Source organism: Castor canadensis, chromosome 3 (assembly GCF_047511655.1).
Source record: "Castor canadensis chromosome 3, mCasCan1.hap1v2, whole genome shotgun sequence".
Classification (NCBI taxonomy): domain Eukaryota; kingdom Metazoa; phylum Chordata; class Mammalia; order Rodentia; family Castoridae; genus Castor; species Castor canadensis.
Window position 1 is genome coordinate 60,733,614 of NC_133388.1, and position 18,180 is coordinate 60,751,793.

Sequence of the window (18,180 nt, forward strand, 5' to 3'; positions counted from 1 at the left end):
TCTTTCTGCATTGGGCTTACTTCACTTAACATGATGATCTCCAACTCCATCTATTTACTTGCAAACAATATAATTTCATTCTTCTTCATGACTGAATAATACTCCACTATGTAAATATACCATATTTCCTTAAATCGTTCATCGATTGTAGGGCATCAAGAGTTTATACTATTATGAGCAGGTGAGGAATTGAACAGAGTGAGTCCCTTCTCTTGTTCCAGGGCCAAACAACAGAAAGAGAAGGAAAATATAAAATGACACCAATGAGCATATAAACAAAGATAAAACAAAAATGATTTTCTTGTTACTGACTGAGATACTTGAGAGATGTGTGTTTGGTGTACTGACTTGTAAGTTGTAATTTCTACTTTATCTTATCAAGAAGTAATTTTATAAATTGTGATGATTAATTTTATGTGTCAACTTGACTGGGTCATAGGGCGTCTAGATATTTGGTTAAATATTATTTCTGGATTGTCTGTGAACATGTTTCTAGATGAGATTAACATTTGAGTTGGCAAAGGAATAAAGCAGATAACATTCCTTAATGTGGGTAGACTATCCAGTCTGATAGAGGCCTGTACAGAATTAAAGACTGAGTAAAAATATTTGTCCTCTCTGCCTAATTGCCTATGATTGGGGCATAGGTTTCCTCTTCAAACAAACTCAGACTCAAAGTGAAATTTATACAATCAGGTCTCCCAGGCTTCTAGCTTATTGGCTGCAGGTCTTAGATTACCACCCTCATAATCATGTGAGCCAATTCTTTATATGACATCTCTTAGTCAGCCTCCATAATTGTGTGAGACAATTCCTGATACATATATCATATATATGCATATACATCATGTTTGTCCATCTCCTATTGATCTGCTTCTTTGGCGAACCCAGACTAATACACAAAAAATCCACCTCCCATCTTTTCAATGCAAAAATTAATGAAACAGTATTAACTTTTCAGGACTAAGTACTAAAAGACTAGCATTGGACTCTGACTTCCATTTTTAACACTGATCCTTTGTGAGTGCATTGAGATAGAAAGTTATTGTTTAGAACACAATTTGTTTTTAAGTTGAGAATAACTTTTAATTTAAATGGATGACAGGTATAGTTTTAGAAGTATTACCTATTTTAGAAACAAAATGCATATTTCTCTATTCTTAATAATTATATTTCTTTATAGTGCTGCCACACATATGGCAGTAAAGAATTATAGAGCTATACACCAAGAAGTCTTCCCTTGGGCCTATCAGCAGTGCAATTTGAGAAAAGATGTCTTTATTAGTCAGAATGAGCTAAGTTATGCAGCAGGAACAAACAACACTCCAAATCTTAGTTTCTTAAGGAGAAAAGAAAAAAGAAAACAACTACAAAACCCTCTTTCTTATCCATGCTTCATATCCGTTGTTGGTTGACTGTAGCTCTGTTCTATGTTATCTGTGTTGTCTTCACTCCAGGATATAGGTTAATGGAGAAATTTTTCAACTGAAAATTGTCGATTGTTATAGAAGCCAAAATGATAGAATGGTAAGGCATGACTTGTACTTAAAGCTTCTTCTTGACGTAATACATGTTCCTTCCCACATTTCATTGCCCAAAGCAAGTCATAGGCTGCCCTGCATTTAACAGGATGAGGGTGTTTAATCTCTCTATGGGAACGGCAGTACATTTTTGTGAATAGTTACATAATCTACCACAGCAGCAAAGCTGTTTTATTTTTCATAAGCATTCTTGGGAGGAATATTTTGAAGTAGAGTCAAGCATTTTACTTGCATAAAGCTATATCAAAACAACGGTGGGAAAGAAAGTCATGCTCTGAGAAATATACATGTACTCTATTGTAAAGCAATTTCCCTCATGAGGTTATGGGAGTGGTGTAATTCCTCACTGCTTGTCTAGGTCAGCTCCTCTCAACGACTCCCGTTTTGCCCTGGTGTCAGAGTTAACCTCTTTGCTTCCCTCCCTGAGCACTATGGGGTAGCAGTGCCAATATATCTCTGCCAGTAAGGCTGCTAGGTCTTGTTGGTCTCAGTCACTTTGTCCTGACTCAGCTCTCACCATGAACAATGAAGGTAAATAACACCAGTTTAATGTAAAATAGTCTATTTTTCATGCAGTATTTTCATTCTGTAAGAAATTTCTTTTTACAGATGGAAGCAAGTTTTTAAATTTTAAAATGCTTCTTTGTGTCAGGGCACTGAAAGAGAATCTGACAGGTTACTTAGCCATGACATGGTGAGTATCTTAGCTTTTAATTTGATGTGTGATAGATTCTGCACCATCTCTGGACTAGTCACACTACATATGGGAAAAAATAACATGGAAAATCCAAAATGTAATTTTTAGCTTTCAAATGATTTTTATTTTCAGTACATTAACAAAATTTCACGTTCGTAGTGTTCAAATTAGTTTGTCTTTCCAAAGGAGGCTATGTGCTATTGTGAGTGTGGAATGGATTGTGGATCATTGTTGACTAGCAGTTTTTCCTCAGCTTTCCCCACTTGTGTTTTCCGCTTTTACAACTAATCAAACATAAGCTACCTAGAACCTACCTAGACCTATGATGATTGCCTACTTTTTTTTCTTTCCTCATCAGCCATGGTGCTTTGGATTCTTTCTGTGGCAATATCTGTCCCATGAAAAGATCTGTTCAAACCTTAGAACCCCATCCTAATATTTGGTGGTCAATTAAGCAAATCTACATACATATGATCCATCATTTAATGGATTTGTTTATTCATGTTTCCAATAGGCTCCTACTTCTATACATTGATTTTTCATTTGTTGAATGACAAATGTGTGTCAGAGTCTAGGGAAACAAAGAAATAAATAGATTTTGCCCATCAGAAGGTTACCAACTGTGTGAGCAGACACTAGACAGACCCAATAATAGTGGTATGAATCAAGTGCTATGGGAATAATTGATACCTGGAGAGGTCACAGAGAAATTTCTAAGATAGGATCATTGAGCTGAGGTTTGAAAGATGGGTAGAAGTTGGTCAAGTGGGAAAGAGAGATAGTAAGGGAGGCAGTCTGGTCAGGGGTGACACTGTCAGAATGTTAGAAGAGAGAAAGATAAAGCTTTTTCAGGAAGCCCTATTGGTTTCAGCTCCATTCTGGCTCAGATGAAGCCTAATATATATATGTGTGTGGGTGGGAGCTGGGGTACAGGGTTGGAAAGGGAGGGACTAGATGAGATAGAAAGCAGCTGAAGGAAGACTAGGGGCGTGGCTCAAGAGTTAGAGCACTTGCTAAGCAAGAATGAGGCCTTTATTTCAATCTCCAGTACCAGGTGTGTGTGTGGGAGGGGGGGCATTGAGTAAAAGCAACTAAAGGAAATTACAGTATGTGGTAATAATTTGTGCTTCAGAAAGACCACCTGCAGCTGAGTGGTGCACACCTTTAATCTCAGAGCTGGGGATGCTGAGGCAAGAGGATTGTGACTTTAATGCTGGCTTGGCTTACATAGCAAATTTAAGGCCAGCCAGAGGCTACATAGCTGGACTCTATCTCAAAAAACAAACTTGAAAGACCACCTTTGCAATTATATATAATTTGCATGCCAGAGAAAGCATGGCCTTTGATTAAGAAAGAAAAACAAAAAACAAACTTAAAAAGCCCTTAAACATAAAATACAGGCAATAATTAATGATCAATGAAATGATTTAACTTTAGTTAATAGCTATGCATATACTATGCATAAGGCTCATAACTTGCTTTTTTAAACCCAATTTTTATCCATGTATCATGGATAAAAATTATCATCTCTATTTTACAATTGAGAGATATGTTGAGAGAAGTTAAGTAATTTGCTATATAAGCTAGAAAGTGATAGAGATAAGTGTTTGAATCAAATTCTGGTCAACTACAAATCTAACACTTCTGCTAATTTTTTTTAATGTGGCAAACTGTGAATACCTAAAATTTACTATCTTAACTATTTTAAGTGTGCAGTTCAGTGGTATTAAATACATTTAAAGTGTGCAACTGTTACCACCAATCTCCTGCCATATTACTTTTTATCTCATTGATTTTAGAATTCATACTCAGAACATAAAGAAGGAAATGTATTTGCAGATATATTTTAAAGAAGCATTTGTTGATTCAATGTTCTCTGCTAGGTTATGGTGTGAGGATCAAACTTTCAGATTTAAATTCTATGGGTAAAATAATTTAAGAAGGTGAGAGCCAGATGCTGCCTGCTCATGCCTGCAATTCTGGTTACTTGAGAGGCTGACATTGGGGAATTGTGGTTCGAGGCCAGTTCAGGCAGATCGTTAGCAAGATCCTCCATCTCCAAAATAACCATAGCAAAATAGACTGCTGGAGGTGTAGTTTAGGCGGTAGAGTGCCTGTTTTGCAATCCTAAAGCCCTGAGTTTAAGCCTAGTCTTACAAAAAAAAAAAAAAAAAAAAAGAAAAGAAAAGAAAAAAAGGATGGAAAACAATTGGTTGGAGGAAGAAGTGAGCTGAAGTTTCAAGGTTATCATAGTGTCTGCTGATAATGATTCATTTATGAGTAGAAGATAATTGGTATTAGAGATGATAGAAGAATGTAATCTGTGGACAGATGCAGGAAGTAGGTAAAATGGTCTAAGATTAAGTAACCACACAAATTGTGCCAAGAAGTTAAATTCCCCATAGTGACTAATTAACATTCAGCACTCTTGAGTAAGACATGGCAAAGGAAGAAAGGAGAGATAAAAGAATGGGACTCAAGCCCCAGATGTTATGTGGCTAGCTCTTGGTAATTCCCCTTTGTCTTCTCTGATTCCCACCAGCTTACAAGTTACTAGTTTTCAAACATAGAAATTTCATTAAATTTTTTTATAGCCAATAAAATATTTTTATGCATGCTCATTTTCTTGAGAGTGATATTTATCTAATATATTAAAAAATTACTTTAATTTTAGAAAACCTTTCAGTTCCTTCTATCAAACTGTCATTTCTTAAGATAGCAAAACAATGAGCATTTATCATTTATTTCCTGCATTTCTAAACAACTTGCAGACCATTGTGAAAATGTATTAGTATCACACACACACACACACACACACACACACGTATCTGGTATATTTCCAGATGAAATGACTCCAAGTTCCTGGAATATATCTCTAGCTTTTAGAGTGTACTGAAAAGAGGATACAATGTTTTAAAATTACCTGGTTTTAAAATCTGAAAGAAATCCACAACAAAAGCATTGACCCTGTGATAAACATGAATATAAAAATAACTTTGGTTGTGTAGTTTGCATTTTAAAAGCAGACATGAGATATCCCAGAATTAATTGTGTGCTGGTTTATTATTCTGCAATTATAATTATACAGACTTCCATTGGGTCATCAAGCTTAAGATTCTTACACATTACAATTGAAGTTTTTCTCCTGATTAGCAATTTATTCCAAGGACAAGTTCAAATAGTTCTTAGCCATCCACATTATGGATGAAGTTTGCTGTACTTCATGGTGAATGATGCAAGGTATGGTCTATTAGTTCTTTACCTTTTTTTTTTTTTTTTTTTTGTCAGTACTAGGGTTTGAACACAGGGCCTCTCACACTTGCGAGGCAGAGGCTGTACTGCTTGAGTCACTCTACCAACCTTTTTTTGTATTGGGTATTTTTGAGTTAGGGTCTCATGAGCTATTTGCCTGGACTAGTTTTGAACTGAGATCCTCTTGATCTCTGCCTCCTGAGTAGTTACGATTATAGGCATGAACCACCAGCACCCGGCTAGTTCTTTACTATTTAAGCAAAGTGATGCTTCATTTATAATATGATAAACATATATAAAAGAATTTTAATTTGTCTAACTATTGTTTTATGCTATGTTAATGTGATCTGTAATTACAGTGTTTTGTATTATTTATTTTCATATTCTAGAGACTTTGAACACAAAATCTTTACTTTGAAAAACCTCCAAACAGAAAAAGAATATCCTCATTTGCCTCCAGAAGAATATAATTGTACCACTTCTCTTTTTTAGGAACCAAATCTAAGGGGACAAAATGGTAGGAAACTTCTTAAGGAAAGCCAAGGAATTACATTTCAGCAATTACCTAAACATTGCAAGAAGATGGCATTTGACAGGTAAATCCTCAAAATGGAAATCTCCATTGTCTAAAGTTAAACTTCATAACTATTTTAAATGTTTTATCCACATGACATTGAAAATAATGATGGAAAACTTATTTTTTTTTGTACAACCATTAGTTCAGTAAGCCCTAAAATACATACTTACACCCACCAAGAATTACTTATGCTTTGTCTGGTAAAATAAAATTTCTACCTCAAAGAAGTTGGCAATTCCACTAATTTCACTTGCTTTGGGTGAAAGTCATCTGATATTTAATAAAATGAGGAACTAACAAAAGAGGAACACAAGAGGTGATGGCTGTGTTTATTAAGTTGATCATGCTCTTGGTTTGATAGGTATCTACATGTCAAAACTGAGAATACTCCTTACCCTAAATATATTAAGTTTCTTGATTTTCAATTTTAGTTCCATAAATATGCTAAAATAACAATAATAAGCTCAAATAGAGATTCACCTGTTATAATCATTTCACTAATTGTTACATGATTATAGGAGACAATTCATGGGTCTGTCACATGTCTGCACATTTTATGAGCAAAGGCTATGGCTGCCTTTGTTTTTGGCTGTCTTTTCAATGGTTATATAGTGAACAACCTTGGAGGATCCATAGAGATAATATCTCCCTCTATATCAAAGGATATGTTTGTTTAGTATGATAAAGATAGTATCTCACTCTGAGACAAAGGGCAGGTAGAAAACATCTGGGTTTCCTAAGATTGGGGTTCTGTCCTATCATACAACCCATGACATGTGCCTTCTTGACATTATCCTTCAGTACTGAAGTGTGGGGATGTGGTGAAAATGATACTTTAGATATTCTTATTGCTACAAGTAATATGATGACCTTTGTGTCATTAGTAGGAGTCTTTTTATTGCCAGCCTCCATGAAACGATGACTGCCTAACTTGTATGTTTGGTAAAAATCTCAGACCTTTCAAAATTCTTGATAGTTTTGGCAATCAGCAGTGGATGCTGTTAGAGATATGACTTTTTAGAAAAGGAAGAATGAAGATCTAATGACTAATAAACAGGATTTAAGGAAACTCCAGGAAGAATTGATAACAGATATGTTGAGCAAACTATATATGGTCAACTGGACAGTAAACAAGTTTCTACTTTACTATTGGTTAATGAGGAGGATGAGAACCAGGAAGTTAAGTTTAAAGACAGCTGCCTGAATGGAGCTCTGGGTGTTTCCAACTTTCCCCAAGCAAGAAGGCAACTTTGTTTAATCTGGTGGTCAGCCTCAAGTCTACCTCATTGTAACAACTATTTATTATTAAAATTTACCCTGGAGAAACCAGAAATTTCTGATCTCTATCTAAATTACAAGTATGAATACTTATTACTAAGCATCAAGGAGGGAAATTTGTAACCCCCATGGACAGAAAACAGGCAAATGGCTAGTACTTCAGTTGGCTTACCTGTGAGATGAGAGACAGGGTATCTAAAGCTTGTTAAAAAAGAATGGCAACTGGAGATTCCAAGATGGTGGATAGAGGGAGGAAGCAGAAAGCATGCCTCCTAAAGCAAAAACTTGGAGAGACACTGGAGACACACCTTGCAGACAAGGCCACCGAGAACAGGCAAAACTTTGACCCCTCCACACCTCCAGCCTGTGCAGAGCATCTCCACTTCACATTAAATGGAGAAAGCAGGAGGGCCCCCAGGCTTCCACCAGACGTCTGCACCCAGATGGCTTGGGAAGACGTGGACCACAAGGTTAGCTAAGTGGTACACGGTACTCCCACAGACAACCCTGGGCCAGATCAGCATAGTCCCCTGGACAGACCGACCCCCACCTAGGGAAAAAAAGAGAAACTGAGTAATAAGCAATAAGAACAATAAAGATACATAGCAAAGAGGGTGGGGTGCCCTGAGCACTGAAGAGGGGGAGGGGAATCCCTCACAAATTGTAAATAAACAAGCTGGGCCTGGCCAGAGAGGGTGGGAGCAGCGGCACACGCCCAGCAACCAGGAGCGGGAAAGCTTGTAAAAGCAGCAGTGGGAGGAAAACTCCACAGGAGAGTGGGGAAGACCCACTTCCCACGTGAGCTGTAAATAAACACGTGAGCCTGAGAAAGCGGGTGCAGTGTCATCTCCCCCAGCATGCTTGGAAAGGGGAAAGCTTGTAGCAGTGGTATCATGCACAGAACTCTGAGTAAACAAAGCCTGCAGGGCCAGGTGAGTGCTAAGCTCACCCCAGAGATCTGCATAAATAAAGCCTCCAGCAACAGCAGGCTGACAGCAACGGGCAGGTGAGCCACAGCCTCAGATAACATTCACAGAACTGTCTCCAGACTCTTATTTTCTCTCTCCCTACCTTTGATGAGAAAACAACCGAACTACACCTACATGCTGAAAAACTTACTGAAACTGTATTGTATTTGCACTAGGGACACTTGGTGGGGTTTTGTTTTGTTTTGTGTGGTTTTGTTCTATTTTATTTTTCCCCTTTGATGAGACAACTACAAAACAGCATCTGAGGCACCATCTCCAGAATTGGAGGCTGAGGGATGAACACCAAAATTATTAAGACTGAAACTTCATTGCATTTGAACTTGGAGATTTTTTTTTAATTTTTATTTTATTTATTTTTTATTTATTTTTATATATGTATTTTTTCTTTCATTTACTTATTTTTTATTTTTCTTCTTTATTCTTTTTATTTTTTATTTTCAATCCTCTTTCTGTCTCTCTAATGCCTTTTCAGCTTACGGTTCATTAGTACACTGTCTCTCCCTGTTTATATCTTTGAAATTATTTTGTTTGTCTCTTTGTTTTTTTTTCTACTTGTTTATTTGATTTCTCTTTTCATTTAAATTCTTTGCTTTCCATCCCCTCTCACCCTTCCATTCTAAATACCACTAGTGCTATTATTACAAACCAGAAAATAATTCACCCATCAAAAGGCACCATTTGTGAAATGGATTAAAAAGGAAGATCCAACAATTTGTTGCTTACAGGAGACCCAGCTCACTGACAGAAATAAGCATAGGCTTAGGATGAAAGGCTGGAAGAAGATTTACCAAGCCCATGACCCCCGAAAACAGGCAGGAGTAGAAATACTTATCTCTGACAAAATAGACTTCAAACCTACATTGATCAAATGAGATAAAGAAGGACATTCCATACTAATAAAAGGGGAAGAAGACTAAAAGGAAATAATAATTATCAAACTATATGCACCCAGTGTCACACACCCAATTTCATCAAACATACCCTGAAAGACCTCAAAGCATATATTAACTCCAACACAGTGATTGTGGGAGACTTTAACACCCCATTATCATTAATAGATGGGTCATCCAAACAAAAAAATCAATAAAGAAATCCAAGATCTAAAATGTACAATAGATCAAATGGACCTACTTGATGTCTACAGAATATTTCATCCAACTTCTACACAATATGCATTCTTCTCAGCAGCCCATGGAACCATCTCCAAAAGAGATCATATCCTAGGGCACAAAGAAAACCTCAGCAAATTTAAGATAATAGAAATTATACCATGCATACTATCTGATCACAATGCAATAAAACTAGAACTCAACAACAAAAATAAAGACAAAAACATGCAAACAGATGGAAACTGAATAACTCATTACTTAATATACAATGGGTCATTGATGAAATAAAAGAGGAAATTAAAAAGTTCCTGGAAGGTAATGAAAATGAAAACACAATCTACCTGAACCTATGGGACACAGCAAAGGCAGTCCTGAGAGGAAAGTTTATAGCCATAAGTTCATATATTAAAAATACTGAAAGATCCCAAATCAATGACCTAATGATACATCTCAAACTCCTAGAAAAACAAGAACAAGAAAATCCCAAAACAAATAGAAGGAGAGAAATAATAAAAATAAGAGCTGAAATCAATGAAATAGAAACCAAAAAAACCATACAAAGAATTAATGAATCAAAAAGTTGATCCTTTGAAAAAATAAACAAGATTGACAGACCCCTAGCAAACCTGACTAAAATGAGGAGAAAAAAACCCAAATTAGTAGAATCAGGAATGCAAAAGGGGAGATAACCACAAACACCATGGAAGTCCAGGAAATCATCAGAGACTACTTCGAGAACCTATATTCAAATAAATTTGAAAATCTTAAAGAAATAGACAGATTTCTAGATACTTATGATCATCCAAAACTGAACCAAGAGGAAATTAATCACCTGAATAGATCTATAACACAAAATGAAATTGAAGCAGCAATCAAGAGTCTCCCCAAAAAGAAAAGTCCAGGACCTGATGATTCTCTGCTGAATTCTATCAGACATTAAAGAAGAACTGATACCAACCCTCCTTAAACTGTTCCACAAAATAGAAAGGGAAGGAAAACTACCTAACACATTTTATGAAGCCAGAATTATACTTATCCCAACACCAGGCAAAGACACCTCCAAAAAGGAGAAGTATAGGCCAATCTCCTTAATGAACATTGATGCAAAAATCCTCAATAAAATAATGGCAAACCAAATTCAACAACACATCAAAAAGATCATTCACCACAACCAAGTAGGCTTTATCCTAGGAATGCAGGGTTGGTTCAAAATACAAAAATCAATAAATGTAATAAACCACATTAACAGAAGCAAAGACAAAATCCACTTGATCATCTCAATAGATGCAGAAAAAACCTTTGATAAGATCCAACACCATTTCATGATAAAAGCTCTAAGAAAACTAGGAATAGAAGGAAAGTACTTCAACATTATAAAAGTGATATATGACAAAACTACAGGCAGCATTGTACTTAACGGAGAAAAACTGAAAGAATTCCCTCTAAAATCAGGAACTAGACAAGGATGCCCACTATCTCCACTCCTATTCAACATAGTACTGGAATTCCTAGCCAGAGCAATTAGGCAAGAAGAAGGAATAAAAGGAATACAAATAAGTAAAGAAAGTGTCAAAATATCCCTATTTGCAGATGATATGATCCTATACCTTAAAGACTCAAAAAACTCTACTCAGAAGCTCGTAGACACCATCAATAGCTATAGCAAGGTAGCAGGATATAAAGTCAACATAGAAAAATCATTACGTTTTCTATACACTAATAATGAACAAACTGAAAAAGAATATATGCAGATACCTTAAAGCAACTGAGGCCAATAGGAAAAGGGGAACAAGTACTAGAGAAAAGGTTAGATCAAAAAGAATTAACCTAGAAGGTAACACCCACGCACAGGAAATCAGTGTGAGTCAATGCCCTGTATAGCTATCCTTATCTCAACCAGCAAAACCCCTTGTTCCTTCCTATTATTGCTTATACTCTCTCTACAACAAAATTAGAAATAAGGGTAAAATAGTTTCTGCTGGGTATTGAGGGGGGGAGAGGGAGGGGGCGGAGTGGGTGGTAAGGGAGGGGGTGGGGGCAGGGGGGAGAAATGAACCAAGCCTTGTATGCACATATGAATAATAAAAGAAAAATGAAAAAAAAAATATATGAAAACAATTCCATTTACAATAGCCTCCAAAAAAAAAATCCAATACCTAGGTGTAAACGTAACAAAAGATGTGAATGACCTCTACAAGGAAAACTATACACTTCTGAAGAAAGAGATTGAGGAAGACTATAGAAAGTGGAGAGATCTCCCATGCTCATGGATTGGTAGAATCAACATAGTAAAAATGTCTATACTCCCAAAAGTAATCTACATGTTTAATGCAATTCCCATCAAAATTCCAATGACATTCATTAAAGAGATTGAAAAATCTACTGTTAAATTTATATGGAAACACAAGAGGCCATGAATAGCTAAAGCAATACTCAGTCAAAAGAACAATGCTGGAGGTATCACGATATCCGACTTCAAACTATATTACAAAGAAATAACAATAAAAACAGCATGGTACTGGCAAAAAAACAGACATGAAGATCAGTGGAACAGAATAGAGGACCTAGAATTGAAGCCACACAACTGTAACCAACTTGTCTTTGACAAAGGCGCTAAAAATATATGATGGAGAAAAAGCAGCCTCTTCAACAAAAACTGCTGGGAAAACTGGTTAGCAGTCTGCAAAAAACTGAAACTAGATCCATGTATATCACCCTACACCAATATTAACTCAAAATGGATCAAGAATCTTAACATCAGACCACAAACTCTAAAGTTGATACAGGAAAGAGTACAAAATACTCTGGAGTTAGTAGGTATAGGTAAGAACTTTCTCAATGGAACCCATGCAGCAAATCAACTAAGAGATAGCATAGATAAATGGGACTTCATAAAACTAAAAAGCTTCTGCTCATCAAAAGAAATGGTCTGTAAACTGAAGAGAACACCTACAGAGTGGGAAAAAATATTTGGCAGCTACACATCCGACAAAGGACTGAAAACCAGAATATATAGGGAAATTAAAAAACTAAATTCTCCCAAAACAAATGAACCAATAAAGAAATGGGCAAGTGAACTAAACAGAACTTTCTCAAAAGAAGAAATTCAAATGGCCAATAAACACATGACAAAATGCTCACAATCTCTAGCATTAAAGGAAATGCAAATTAAAACCACACTAAGATTCTACCTCATCCCTGTTAGAATAGCCATCATTAGCAACACCACTAACAACAGGTGTTGGTGAGGATGCGGGGAAAAAGGAACCCTCTTACACTGTTGGTGGGAATGTAAACTAGTACAACCACTCTGGAAAAAAATTTGGAGGCTACTTAAAAAGCTAAACATTGATCTACCATTTGATCCAGCAATACCACTCTTGGGCATATACACAAAAGGATGTGATACAGGTTACTCCAGAGCCACCCACACACCCATGTTTATTGCAGCGCTATTCACAATAACCAAGTTATGGAAACAGCCAAGATGCCCCACTACTGATGAATGGTTCAAGAAAATGTATCTGTACACAATGGAATTTTATGCAGCCATGAAGAAGAACAAAATGTTATCACTCGCAGGTGAATGGGTGGAATTGGAGAACATCATTCTGTGTGAGGTTATCCTGGCCCAAAAGACCAAAAATCATATGGTCTCCCTCATATGCGGACATTAGATCAAGGGCAAACACAACAAGGGGATTAAACTTTGATCACAAGACAAAAGTGAGAGCACACAAGGGAGATATGAGGATAGATAAGACACCTAAAAAATTAGCTAGCATTTGTTGCCCTTAACGCAGAGAAACTAAAGCAGATAACTTAAAAGCAACTGAGGCCAATAGAAGGGCACCAGGAACTAGAGAAAAGGTTAGATCAAGAAGAATTAATCTAGAAGGTAACACACATGCACAGGAATTTAATGTGTGTCAACTCCCTGTATAGCTATGCTTATCTCAACTAGCAAAAACACTTGTTCCTTCCTATTATTGCTTATATTCTCTCTTCAACAAAATTAGAGATGAGGGCAAAATTGTTTCTGCTGGGTTTTGAGGGGGTGGGGGGGGAGAGGAAGGGGGTAGGGGAAGGGGGGTGAAATGATCCAAGCATTATATGCACATATGAATAATAAAAAAAAAAGAATGGCAACTGCAAAGCTTCCGGCAGTTTATCATGCCAATCTTAGACCCACTGAGGGAGGAAAATTAAAATTGTCAGTTTTTTCTTTTTTTCCTCTCACTGATTCATCCTTGCTGTAAGGGTTTCTTAGTCTTCTTGGGAGATTTTTGATATAAATAAACTCTGGTGGGAACCATAGATGGGCATTAACAAATATTTGAGGTTTTACAGATTCAAATTGGGCTTAAAATGTCAAAGGTGACCCACCGGAGATTGAGAAAGAGCGTCAAATTCATACGTAAATCCTGTGGTTAGCTCTGAAGTACTGAAAAACTTCCCAATTTCTTATGTTGACACTGAGAAAAACATATAAGATGTCATCTTGTAAGTCTAGTTGAGTTGAAAATATTATGGATTAAGGTGGATTCCTTAAAAAAGGTTGCTGTTGTGTGTCAGGCTTGAGTTAGGCAAAGAGAATACCCCTTTTGGCCTCAACCAGAACGCCATGCAGCTGTGACAGCTAAATAAAGAGTGAGTTCCCAGTATGGAAATAAATGGCATCGTCCACGAGGATCTTGCCATCCGAAACAGTGTTGGGTGGATAGAAAACATTAGCAGGATCTTTGGTTGAGCCATGAATTATGACACTCAAAACTGAAAGTAAGGGAGTTTTGCCTGGATGCAGAACCACCTTTTCCTTTTGTACCTCTCTATAAAACCCCTCCCCCAAGTTTCTTCTCAGCTCTTTCATGAAGAAAGGTGAACTCAAGTGAGAATATCTCCCTGTTCTCAACAAGGGCCAAAGGACATACTCACACATCTAAGCATGCTAGGGAACTTTGGGGAAGGGAAGGACTCACACTATTATGACTCTTCAATATAGGTTTCCAATTCAGCGTTCTACTTGGTCTTAAAGAAGAAAGAACACTTATATTTAACTGGTCAGATTGGGCAATGTTTACAGTGCAGAAAAGAAACTACATAATTCATTGTACTATTTTTGATTGCTTTTACATCTGAATGTATAATAGGAATTGATGTGAATATTTTTGTACCCTACATCCTGTAAGTACCAAAGGGAATTCTTTTTTTAAAATTAGCTTATATTAAGTATAAAAATCAGTTTCATCATGCTATTTTCATACATGCATATATTGTATTTTGATCAAATTCAACCCCTCTATTACTCCTTATCCTCCCTTCAGTGGGAATTTTTATCAGGAAGACCTATATGAAGAGAAGTGGTAGTAATTTTGAGGTCACACAGTTCTGACACCCCTTTGAACTACAAGTCTCAATGTCTGATTTTTTTTCCAGTTGAAGCCTCTGGCAGTGGGAGGTATTATTCACCAGGAGGTAAGGTTCTTTACAGTCTTTACATAGACACATCTCCTTCCCCCTTTTGTTTTTGATGGTATTGGGGCTCAAACTCAGGGTCTTGTAATTGCTAAGGAGGCTCTCTACCACTTGATCCACTCCCCTAGCCATTTTTACTTTTAGTTATTCTCTGAATAGGGTTTCACATTTTTTCCTGGGGCTGGCTTTATTTTATCCTCCTACATATGTCTCCTGAGCAGCTGGAATTTCAGGTGTACACCACCACTCCCAGCCCTAGGTGGATCCCTTTGCTTCTGGGCTATTCCAAATTGAATATCTCACCCATGGAGACCTTTGACTTTCATTCTGATGTTCCTATTTTGTGGTGTCTTAACTCAGATTTCAGAACTAATAAAGCAAGATGGGCCCTAAATATCTCACTTGTCAAATGAAATGGTATATCTAACACTGCAGCCAGTGTGGCTTGCACATTTGGCTGGACATGAAAAGTGGCAGCTATTCCTCTGGAGTCTGGAGACCCTTTGTTCACAGAGGCTTTCTTATATTCCTTTACCTAGTCAAAAACCTGAAGGTGTCCACTGAGCTGTTATAGCTGTTTGTCTTCAGTACAAGCTATCAAGAACTAAAAATGGACATGATTACTTTGCACAGTGGGCAGAACTCAAGGCTGTTCTTGTGCCTCTGACCAATGCTACCATAAACAAAGGTTGTTATACCTTCATTAATTGTAGATTTCAGTCAATCTTCTAGCTACTGGTCTGTCCCACTGAAAATTTTGACTGACAAATTAAAGATATGCCTCTTTGAGCCTATGAAACAGAATAAATGAACGGAAATTGTGGATCCAACTGTCACTCATGTAAGTGTCCATGGTAAGGATATTATCATTCTCTGATAAGTACAGCTAGAATTAAGCTGCTGATAAAGTTTTTTCTGTCCAGATTGCTATCATTGCATCCTAGATCCATTATTGTCCTGGACATGGAAATATACCCACAATCACAGATTGGATACAAATTAAAGGAATCTGTGTTTTTAATACAGAGGCTATTTTGCATAGAAGATTTATAATGATTGCCAAAAATTAAACCAATTGTTCTGCAAGAAGGGAAGCCACAGCTTATGTAGTAGGAGGCCTTGCCTTCTTTTGGCAGACTGAATACACTTTGGGGGTTAATGTTACTTCCCTGATTTGGACACGTTTTTAGGTTATGAAACTGTTATTCCTGTCTGAGGCTCATTATGACCTTACCATTGTGGCCCTTGCAGGTAACCTATGTTGTATTTTGTGTTTTGGACCATTTGCAGCCTGACAGTGTTGCTCCTTTCATCATAAAACCAATTCCACAATAAAATGATTGTCAAAGTATTTGATGGGCCCTCTGTGCTTCTTGCTATCAATAGAAATTGTAGAATATTAGAATAATACTCTCAAAATTTGACTTTAAAAGATTTCTAGTTTTACTTTTCTTACCTTCCTTTGGTCCATACAGTGATGTAGTTACTAAAAAGAGATTGTCTTCTTTCAGCTACTTCCTGGGTAATTATTAGAATGAAAGTTAAAAGAAATGGAAAGGTAATGGTAATAGTAATGAAAGTTCAAGGTTCTACCATAACCATTCCTGGACAAGATGCTCCTTTCTATCTGTAAATGTCAATCCCAGACAGTCTTGTTTATATACTTTCTTGATGACAGGTCACCTAACAGGGGAGCCAAGGGAACCAAACTACTTTCTTATTCAGCCATTTGAGGTCTCTTTTTCAATCAACTGTGGCCTTAGATTACAAGGACAGTGACCATTTTGTTGAATACACAGCTTACCAATTTCCCTAGTTGAATCAAAGTGGGTACATCTGTAAATTTTAATAAAAATGTCCTTGTCTCTCTTATATCTTATTTTTTTCAACAAAAGATCTAAGTGTGAGTAGTGGATGATTAGAGGAAAGGTGAAATTATAGCAATAGGAATATAACATGCAAACTTGTGGCAGTGAAAGAACAACCCTGTTTCTGAGAATGGAACATATTAGGCCTTAGGAGATACTAAGATGAACGCATAAGTGATCTTTGATTCTTAAGAACCACTTCAGGACCCGTTCTTACAAAGAAAAATTCCCTGGAGTGACTTTCTCAAATCCTTGAAATAGTTTTAATTTAACTGATTGCTGGTTCTGCAATGCCCTACCAGACAATTGCCCATAGTTTGATCACCATTTTTCTTACTTTACTGAGAAGTCTATCAGAAACACCAAGGGATGGTCCCAGCCTCTGAAACCCCTGCAACTCCTGTTGACACCTTTCAGATGTCTTTTCCTCTTCTGTTCCCATATGATGTCTCTCAGGAATTATGTGAGATAGATGAATACCACCCACCTGTTAGTGTAGACATACAAGACAGACTAGACTTATGACAGTCCCTCCAAAAACAAGGACTAGACTCAATTATTCTAATTGAACTGGGAATCTTGAAGTTACCAGCTGGCTGGGAGGCCACACTGAATGAAGGCAATTGTCAACTTTTGTCTTCGGACTAATGTAGATACCTACATTAGTCTTAGAGGCTCCAAAAGTTATAAACAGCATTTTCATTCCAAAGTACCATGTATGTTTGGGACTATGCATTTTGTGGGAAAGCTAGGCATTAAGTTAATATCCAAAAAATATATAGTGACTATACCTTAGGGGTGATCAGAAGAGATATTCAAGTGATCAGTGATACTACCTTCACTCAGGAGGACATTCAGATCAGCCTCAACTCACTAGCCAGAGTTATAGATATGAAATTACCTTACTTTTCCTCCTTAGAGGCCAAGGCAAGACTTGTGCATTTGGTAATACACTATGCTGTAACTATATTTATCCCCTGTGTCAAATAAAAAGATACATATACAAACTTGAGAAAACCATTGGTTTTATAAGGTGGTTCCTCTCACCCTTTTTGTGAAGTGCTGGAAAACTTGATCTATAAAAATTCTGATAGTAAATATTTTCATCTTTCAGGGCCAAAGGTGACTCCAGTCATGTTGCTGTGACCATTGAGACTAATTTGTGTCATGTATTTGGATTTCCTTGTATTTTCAGTCTGATAGGGATGCGCCTTTCACCACAAAAGCCACTCAGCAATGGGATGAGTGTCAAGGTATAGTGAACACTGTTATTGAAGTATAAAACAGCCAAAGATAAACAGCCAGAGACAACACATGTTCCAATGAAATGTCATTAGCAAAAACTAGTGACAGATAAGATTTAGCTTCTATTATTCAGATTAATTAACATGATT